Source organism: Varanus komodoensis, unplaced genomic scaffold, assembly GCF_004798865.1.
Source record: "Varanus komodoensis strain SLA01 unplaced genomic scaffold, ASM479886v1 scaffold11, whole genome shotgun sequence".
NCBI lineage: Eukaryota > Metazoa > Chordata > Lepidosauria > Squamata > Varanidae > Varanus > Varanus komodoensis.
This window is the reverse complement of record NW_025335317.1, coordinates 34,110,736-34,120,968: the sequence shown is the minus strand read 5'-3', so window position 1 is coordinate 34,120,968 and position 10,233 is coordinate 34,110,736. Positions and strand designations below refer to the sequence as shown.

General features: G+C 45.6%; 1 protein-coding gene across 3 annotated transcripts in view; it reads right to left on the bottom strand.

The window, feature by feature from the left end:
• The window catches only part of LRRC59 (leucine rich repeat containing 59), a 28,412-nt gene that overhangs the window by 8,631 nt on the left and 9,548 nt on the right, over nt 1-10,233 (bottom strand). The window contains exon 1 of one of the 3 annotated variants that reach the window (XM_044420002.1): nt 1,647-1,756. The exons of the other annotated variants lie outside the window; for them this stretch is intronic. The gene's annotated coding sequence lies outside the window, so the exon portion shown is untranslated. Of the gene's footprint in view, nt 1-1,646; nt 1,757-10,233 lie in introns of those variants that run through there. 3 annotated transcript variants of the gene reach the window in all.

Here is a 10,233-nt window from a genome sequence, read left to right as displayed (position 1 = left end):
ACCCTGAAACAATGAAACCAATTCTCAGCAAGAAACAAATTGGACAAAATTATTTTAAGAACCATATTTTTCATTGTTCATGTGTAAGTAATGAGTTTGCCTAGACTATCCATTCCAGTCACTGTGGTTCTTAAACACCATTGGATCATTGCCAAGACTGCTGAAATTTACACTAGAAGTAGGGGAATATTTGACAACATAATAGTCCACCAGCAATTTACTGAAAGGGTTTTTTTTTTTTTCATTTTTGTGAGACTACAAAGAAATCCATTTCAGTAAAAGACAACAAAGGCCACCTTATCAACCCATCAAAAGGCAGGAACAATGTACATGTTACAGAGCAACACTAGCCTAATTTGCATGCTTGTGACACAAGAAGATGGACTTAAAGCAAATAATATAAATTTAACTTGCATACTCATTTCCCCACAGGAATGAAAGGCTACTTACAGCAGGGAGTGGAGAATACAGGGTATGAATTCAAGGACGCTATTAGGATGTTCAAAGCAATTCCTTGTCCATGGATCCCATGCATCCATGCAGAATCAAGCCATGCTACTACTCTCTCTGTGTCCCTGATTTTTTTTTTCTTGGTCATTCTATCATTCTAGAGATTAAGAGTGCTGGATTGGGACTGAGGAGATTTCGGTTCTAGTCCCCACTTGACTTTGAGCCAGCCATGGACTCTCAGCCCTACCTACCTCACAGGGTTGTTGTTGTGAGGATAAGATGGAGAGGACGACGAAATTTATCTAAGCTGCTCTGAGTTCATTGCAAAGCAAAAAGCAGACTATAAACATAATTACTAAATAAAGCAACATTGGAAGAGTGGAATGACATATTGGTGTATGATAGCTCAGATCACTCCTAGTACTTTTATAGCAGCCTTCCCTAACCCTGCGCTCTCTGAATATTTGGATGTACAACCCCCAGGATTTTGGACTGCACCTGAACATAAGTCCTAAGCAGGTGGAGGGCACTAGGTGGTGGGAGGCTGTTGAGTACAGTGGCAGCGTCAACGCCTCTTCTTTTCTACAGAGATTCTGTATATTTCACAATGGTGCAGCATGCAGAAATTTGACAGTGACGTCCCCTGTCACTGCACCCTCATAGAGCGGAAACCTGCTCCTACTGAACTTGTAAGAGATGTAAAACGCACAGCGTCGGTGTCCATGAGGAGGCAGATGAGGGGCGAGAACGGGGGGGGGGGAATCCCGGAGAAGTACTTCCGAATTCTCACCCCACACCCACCCCGACCCCGCCACAGTAACTCCCGGCGAGACTGCGGCGAAAGAGGAGCGTGGGAGCCCGGCGCCCACCCCGCACGTGCGCCCTTCGCGCCCCAAGCGGCGGCTGGCGCGGGTCATTCCCCAGTTCCCCGGCCGGAGCCTGGCCACACATGCCGATCCCGGCTCTAAAGGGAGCCGCGCACGGCCGGCAGCAACAGCGGTCCTCCGCCAGCCCGGCTTGCGCGGGCAGGAGACGGGTCTGTGCTATTCTGGGCGGCGGCAGCTACCCAAGCTAGTGGGCGTGAGCCGCAGGCAAACAGATGCGGCGCCGCCGGCTCCGGGCGGTAGAGAGCAAAGGGCGCCGTCCCGCAAAGCGGGGGCGGGAACTGCGCCCAAGCCTCGCTCGGCCCCGCTCACCTCGTCCCGGCCCCCCGCGCGCCGCCGCGGCCGCGCTGCTCCGGACTCCCCGCCGCTGCCAGCCACTTCCGCACCAGCCCCGTCTCGCAGCCAGAGAAACCACGGAGAGCGAGCCCGGCGCCAGCCAGAGCGCCGCGGAAGTCCGACCTCGCGAGCGCCTCGCAGCGCCCCCCGCAGGTTTCGTGCTGCTGGCACGGCGGGCCGCCAGGCAGGCGAGCTGGAAGACCGAGCCGGGCGCCACGTCAGAACCTCCGTCAGCTTGCACCGCTGGGCCAGCCGGAAAGGGACACAAGAATGCGCAAGCGGCAGATTTCGAAAAGTTGCACATCGTTCGCAACTTTCCGCTTAACCCAGGAAAGACAACGTCCTAATATGGATTAATGTCACTGGACGCAGTCAAGTTATCTGGGGAGAAAGGAGTTGTGCTAGAAGATTAACCTAGCTGTATTATTGTGCCCCCTCCAAGATACACACACACACGGTGCACGCGTACCTTCTGCAGCCCCTGTATTATCGTTTCAAATAATAAGCAGAAGTCGTTTCAACATCTTGACTATCCAAGTTGAATTATGGAACAGGAAAGGATTACCAGTTTTAGCACTCGGCATATTTTTGAGGGAGAAGCTGTCTCAGCTTCCCAGGCTTCTCCCAAAACATTGTACTCTCTGAAGCAAAGGGCAAGGTGGTGTCTTCCCCCATTCCATGTAAAAAACCCAACTGAACTAGCAGCTGACTCCTGACTTCAAGGCTGGTGATGGGACTACACTCTCCACCCCACTGGGCAGCAAGGGGCAGGCCGCAAGAACAGATTTCTCCAAAGCAGAGGTGCAGTGACAAGGAATGGCTGCCTTCCAGCACCTCACCACTGCTTCCACCTGCCCAGCATGGTTAGTAACACTCTTTCCTTTCCCTTGGAAAATGCACCAGGCAACAGAGAGTTCTCCTCCTCCTCCTCCTTTTTTGCAATAAAGGGAGTCAGAGGGTTGTCCTTCCCCTTTCCAACTCCCAGAGCGCGTGTTCACCTTCCATATTTATGCCCTTTCCCCCGTCTGCTTTTTCCCTGCTCCTCTCCCTCATTGGCCAAGGTACTGGGAAGTTACAATCTTTTCCGTCCACCTATTCTGTGTCGCTCCAATACCTGTTCTTCCCTCCCATTTCATCCCTCCCATGTGCATTATAATGACATTATTTCCTGTGCAGGGTGTGTTAGTTAATACTCATTGAGCAGGGGTCCTGCTATCTTGTCTACATGCCAATTCCCTTCTGCTCTCTGATCCAGGCCCCCTCCTCCTATGGCTAAGGAATATTCTTTGTTACATTTTCACTCTTCCTGTTTCCTTGTTTCAAATCATCCTTTCATCCCAATCAAGCATCAGCATCATCAGTGGCCACCTAATATTAAGGCTAGCTGGGTTCATCTTTTGCACACGTGTGTTTAAGAAAGGAAGTCTGGTGGATCTCATTGTGACCATCATTTCACTTGCCGTGGTGGGCAGGTTGATCTTTTCTATTCCTGACTAGGTGCCATATCCATGATGTATGCACCCATTTTTAACATCAGTGTATACATAGGTCAAAGCACTCTAACTGGTCTTTTTCACATGTTATAGTTGGGTAGGGCTTCTAGTCTGCTCCTATAGGCATTCACTTGTAAGAAACCCCCAATGAATTCAATGTCTTGGTACAAGTTTGCATATAGCTTTCAATGAGTACTCCTGTGCACATCTACAAGTCCTAGACAGGTTTGTCCAAGGGCTGGAATGGACTGTTTGTCAGTAGGGGATGTAAAACATTTTTTAGCACACAGGAGGGCTAGCGAATAAGCAAGGATCTGTGATGGTCACTGTTGCCCTCATACTTGAAGACTAATCAGCCCTTTACAAGAAGATGAAGACGACAGCCTGGAAATATCCAGAAATAAAACATTACCTCAGGGGAGAACAGTGACAGAAATGAGACTGCACTTTTGCAATATCAGGCTAAACTTCCTGCTTTACAGTGCAGGTCAGAGATCAGAGTCAATAACCACCGAAAGTCCCAGGTATGAAAAGTATTGTGTCAGTGCCAAACAAGTGACATATTTACATTTAGCATGAAAGTGGGTTTTTTTAACATGCAAAATGCAAGGGAAGGCGCTAATAGTTAATGGGATCATTGCAGGCAGAAAGGAGAGCGTTAATCCTGTTTTCCTTCATTTGCAATGATCCTGAGAAAAAACCCTTCTCCAAAGCTGGTATTTACTTAGGGGTAAAAGCCCCTGTTGACAGAAGTGAATCAATGATGCATTCAGTATCAAGTCTAGATTGGCCTTGCTTTCTTGACTATATATTTTGCATATTATTTTTGCCATTTCAGTATTATACTTTCTGAATACTGTATAAAATGAGCATATGCTGTATAAAATGAGCATAAAATAAAATGAGCAAATCACTATAAAGAACATGATAAAGAATCCATTGAATGGAAATGACTCTACAGTTAGTAGAACTTTTAAATGCACTTAATTTGACATGAATAATATATGTACTATGATGTTGGCTCCAGTAATTTGTGTCTCCTCAGCATATAGAAACCATACAGATTTCGGTACTGAAAGAAATTGTTCATTTACCACCACATACGAGGTTTTCTGTGATTCTTTCAGTAAGGCACCTGCACCTGCACCTGCCTCCTCAAATTTAATTTCAAAATAGCTTAATTCCAAATAAATGGGCTGTTAGTGTATTTTCATGTATGACAGAATGGGCTGTTAGTGTATTTTCTACAACCAGTTTATGGGGCAGGGAAGCAAAGCACTTTTCTAATTGTATGTAGCTGCAATTCTATGTGCCCTCACATGGGAACAACCCTTGTGGATTCAGTGAGACTCAGTAGACAGAAGAGGCACAGGAGCACAGTTCAGGAATGTTCTTCAGAGAAGGAGCAATGACATCATCTGCTTAAGTGCCAGGATAACGGATGGACTATAAATGCAGTCTAATTATGTTTGTTGCTGGTAGAACTGTTTCCATGAGTAGAACCAGGAAGAGGGCAATTTCCCTTCGTCATTGCAGCCATCACTCTGCTCTGAAGGGATGGGAGTCCTCTGGGTAGGGAAAGAGAGAAGACAGCCCCATGGCTCCTCTCATTGGCTTCCACCCCCTTTGAATCTGCACAACAGGGTGAGTGCCCATTGCTCCGTCCCAGCTCCTGCCAACCTTGCAGTTCGAAAGCACGCAAATGCGAGTAGATAAAAAGGTACCACTTCGGTGGGCAGGTAACAGCGTTCCGTGCACTTTGGTGTTTAGTCATGCCGGCCACATGACCACGGAGACTGTCTGCGGACAAACGCTGGCTCCCTCGGCTAGGAAACAGAGATGAGCACCGCCCCCTAGAGTCAGGCATGACTGGACTTTAATGTCAAGGGGAAACCTTTATGTTTACCTTATCAGTGCAGTGTGCACCAAATGCTGGGGAAGATGAGCGGGAGGGTGCTCTTCCACTCATGTCCTATTTGTGAATTTCCCACAAGGAGCTGGTTGGCTGCTGTATGAACCGAATCCTAGAACAGATGGATTCCCAGATGAGTGGAGTTGCCTGTATTGAGCTAGAGGATACGGAGAGGCAGCGAAAACCAGCCCATTGGTTTTGGCAGCAGCTGGAGGTAGTCTAACCCTTTCACTGTGTTTGGGGTTCTGCTACAGAAGCACAAGCATGGCCACAGCATGTGAGCAAGGGCAAATACAGCACGGACAGCCATGCCAGCATTTTGGCCCTTTAGCCCCAAATGGAAATGAAGAAATAATTGCACGAAACTTGCAATTTGTCAGTCCTACTTAAGATCATGCTGGGTAGTTAATAAAGCTCGCAACACTAGTTCATCTAATACCAGTTTCCACCTTTTCATTGTCACTGCAAATGAATTCTCCCAAGGGCAGCTTATTGTTCCCCATTGCAGTGCAGATACTTGATCTGGAATGACATTCAAAGCCCATTAGCTTTATAAAAGAGCATCCCTGGTTGGTGGTAAAACTGCTAAATCTGTTTTGGTGACTTGGATCATCACAACTGCCTGAATGCATGATGGAAGCCTGCAATACAAAATTTACCACTTACCTACTAAACCCATTTCCCTCTCCAAAGCAACTATCTGGTCATTGCTGTGAAATTCTTGGGAAATAATAAGGGATCTGTAAGTCTTGAGATCCCCTTTCATAGATCACTGCCTTGTCGTGGCAAAGGGGCTTGTGTAGCTCAATGAAGCTATGAGCTATGTTGTGCAGGGCCACCCAAGACGGACAGGTCATAGCAGAGAGCTCTGACAAAAGGTGATCCACTGGAGAAGGAAATGGCAACCCACTCCAGTACCCTTGCCATGAAAACCCCATGGACAGTACCAAAAGGCAAAAAGATATGACGCTGGAAGATGCGCCCCTCAGGTCGGAAGGTGTCCAATATGCTACTGGGGAAGAGCGAAGGGCTAGTGCTAGTAGCACCAGAAAGAATGAAGCAACTGGGTCAAAGCCGAAAGGACACTCAGTTGCAGATATATCTGGTGGTGAAAGGAGAGTCCGATGCTGCAAAGATCTATACTCCATAGGAACCTGGAATGTAAGATTCATGAATCAAGGCAGGCTGGATGTGGTCAGACAAGAGATGACAAGACTGAACATCAACTTCTTAGGAATCAGTGAACTAAAATGGATAGGAATGGGTGAATTTAATTCAGATGACCATCAGGGATACTACTGTGGACAAGAATCCCTCAGAAGAAATGGAGTAGCCTTCATAGTCAATAAAAGAGTAGGAAAAGCAGTACTGAGATACAATCTCCAAAATGACAGAATGATCTCAGTTCGAATCCAAGGCAAACCATCACAGTAGCCCAAGTCTATGCCCCAACCACTGGTGCTGAAGAGGCTGAAGTTGACCGGTTCAATGAAGGCCTACAGCACCTTCTAGAATTAACTCCAAAAAATGATGTCCTTATCATCATGGGGGATTGGAATGCTAAAGTAGGAAGCCAAAAGATAAATGGAATAACAGGCAAGTTTGGCCTTGGAGTACAAAATGAAGCAGGGCACAGGCTGGTAGAATTTTGTCAAGAGAATACGATGGTCATAGCAAACACTCTTTTCCAACAACCCAAGAGACGACTCTACACATGGACCTCATCATACTGTCAACACAGACAACAGATTGACTATGTGCTCTGCAGCCAAAGATGGAGAAGCTCTATACAGTCAGTAAAAACAAGGCCAGGAGCTGACTGTGGCTCACATCATGAGCTTCTGGTTGCAAAATTTAGGCTTAAATTGAAGAAAGTAGGGAAAAGCACTAGGCCACTCAGGTATGACCTAAATCATATCCCTGATGAATATACAGTAGAGGTGACAAATAGATTTAAGGAATTAGATCTGATAGACAGAGTGCCTGAAGAACTATGGATGGAGGTTCACAACATTGTACAAGAGGCAGCAACTAAAGCCATCCCAAAGAAAAAGAAATGCAAGAAAGCAAAATGGCTGTCTGAGGAAGCTTTACAAATAGCTGAAGAAAAAAGGGAAGCAAAAGGCAAGGGAGAAAGAGAAAGATACACCCAACTGAATGCAGAATTCCAGAGAATAGCTAGAAGAGATAAGAATGCCTTCTTCAATGAACAGTGCAAAGATATAGAAGAAAACAATAGAACAGGGAGGACGAGAGATCTCTTCAAGAAAATTGGAGATATGAAGGGAATGTTTCATGCAAAGATGGGCATGATAAAGGACGAAAATGGCAGGGACCTAACAGAGGCAGAAGAGATTAAGAAGAGGTAGCAAGATTATACAGAAGAACTATACAAGAAAGAGCTTAACGTCCCTGATAACCATGATGTGGTGGTAACTGTCCTCAAGCCAGATATCCTGGAATTTGACGTCAAATGGGCCTTAGGAAGTCTGAGCAACAACAAAGCTAGTGGAGGTGACAGTATTCCAGCTGAGCTATTCAAACTCTTAAAAGACAATGCAGTAAAAGTGCTACACTCAATATGCCAGCAAATTTGAAAAACTCAATAGTGGCCACAGGATTGCAAAAGGTTCCGATTCCAAAGAAGAGCAATGCCAAAGAATGTTCAAACTACTGCACCATTGCACTCATTTCACAAGCTAGCAAAGTTATGCTCAAAATCCTACAAGCTAGGCTCCAGCAGTATGTGGCCCAAGAACTACCAGAAGTACAGGCAGGATTTTGAAGAGGGAGATGAACTAGAGATCAAATTGCCAACATACACTGGATCATGGAGAAAGCTAGGGAGTTCCAGAAAAACATCTACTTCTGCTTCATTGACTATGCTAAAGCCTTTGATTGTGTGGATCACAAAAAATTGTGGCAAGTTCTTAAAGAGTTGGGAGTACCAGGCCATCTTATTTGTCTCTTGAGAAACCTATATGCGGGTCAAGAAGCAACAGTGAGAACTGGACACGGAATCACTGATTGGTTCAAAATTGAGCAAGGAGTTCGGCAAGGCTGTATACTGTCGCCCTGCCTATTTAACTTATATGCAGAGCACATTATGAGAAAGGCGGGGCTAGAGGAATCACCAGTTGGAATTAAGATTGCCAGGAGAAATATCAACAACCTCAGATATGCAGATGATACCACTCTAATGGCAGAAAGTGAAGAACTAAGGAGCCTCTTGATGCGGGTGAAGGAGGAGAGTGCAAAAGTTGGCTTGAAACTCAGCATTAAGAAAACTAAGATCATGGCATCTGGTCCTATCACTTCCTGGCAAATAGATGGGGAAGAAATGGAGGTAGTGACAGATTTTATTTTGCTGGGCTCCAAGATCACCACAGATGGGGACTGCAGCCAAGAAATTAAAAGAAGCTTGCTCCTTGGGAGGAAAGCTAAGGTGAATCTAGACAGCATACTAAAAAGCAGAGACATCCCCCTGCTGACAAAAGTGCATATAGTCAAGGCTATGGTTTTCCCAGTTGCAATGTATGGCTGTGAAAGTTGGACCATAAGGAAGGCTGAGTGCTGAAGAATTGAGGCCTTTGAATTGTGGTGCTGGAGAAGACTCCTGCGAGTCCCTTGGACCGTAAGGCGATCAAACCGGTCAGTCCTAGAGGAGATCAACCCTGACTGCTCTTTAGAAGGCCAGATCCTGAAGATGAAACTCAAATACTTTGGCCACCTAATGAGAAGGAAGGACTCCCTGGAGAAGAGCCTAATGCTGGGAACAATAGATGGCAAAAGAAGAAGGGAATGGCAGAGAATGAGGTGGCTGGATGGAGTTACTGAAGCAGGTGGTGTGAGCTTAAGTGGACTTCAGGGGATGGTGGAGGACAGGAAGGTCTGGAAGAATTTTGTCCATGGGATCGCGATGGGTCGGACATGACTTTGCGACTAACAACAAAAGTCTTGAGATCACCTAATTCATCTCCTTTACTGAATCAAATCTTTTTCTACTCAGACATTTCAGAGATCCTCCAAAATACTGTATGGACCAGCAGAAAGCAGTAGCAAGCAATATGTGTGGGCCAGATGAGAGCACTACAGAACAACACAGACTGTGGAAAATACCAGTAATAGGGAAAGGAATGGTAAAGCAGAAACAAAGGCAAACCATGACTGCCATATTAATCTGCTATGTGACCAAACAGTGGTTAGACCAACTCCACTATAACAGATAGTGGTTATTTGCAAGACCCTGAGCATGATAGCAAAGTCCATCCTACCCCTGCAGCACAAATTCACTACATTTAATATTTCATCAGAATTTTAGCTGGACAGCCCAGTTCTCTAGACCAGATGACCAACTTTTGCATTCTCAGGGGCTGCTACATTTTCCAGCCAGTGAGTGTGATCCTCACTGGTGATCAGACTATTTGGTGACAAAAAAATAGTAAGATCTACAAAGATAAGCTTCAGCTGTTGGGTGGTACAGAAATAAACAACTACGTAAAAATAGCAGAAGTACTCTGATCCAACGGAGCAAAGCGCAGGGAGCCAAGGTTCCATTTAGATGCCAGGAAGCACAGGGGCAGGCCGGCAGGGATGGGTGGAAGCTGAGTGGGGAAATGCTATCCGAAAGATTCACTCAAGCAGAAATGCCAAAACACTTCTTGCCACTTGAAAAGTACACTTAAAATTCTTTTCAACAGATTTCAGATGGTTGAGAAATGTATTCATGGAAACATTTAAATCTCGCTCCCTCATTTGTGCTGGTATGCCTTTGACATACTTGGCTGCAAGTCATTCGGATTTTGCGGGATTCCTGTCAGCACCATGCTATATAGCTGTTAATGTGTAATCCATGAAAGGTAGGAATGGATGATCTGACCCTTGCTCTAAGTTGTCAATTTTACCAATTATTCATTTATGAATACATATAAGTGCACCCCACAGCACAACCTTGTGTATGTATATTCAAGAGCAAATCCCACTGAGTGCCATGTAAGTATGTTTAGTATTGCAACTTCAGGGAATGTGAATACTTGTGGAGTAACCAAAGTTCTAAACACATGCTCTGTTTCTAAACTATAAATAATAAAGAAAAGCAAATGATACTGTTTTAGCACAGTTTTAACATCAGGGTCTTACATCCCCTTCTTTCCCTTTG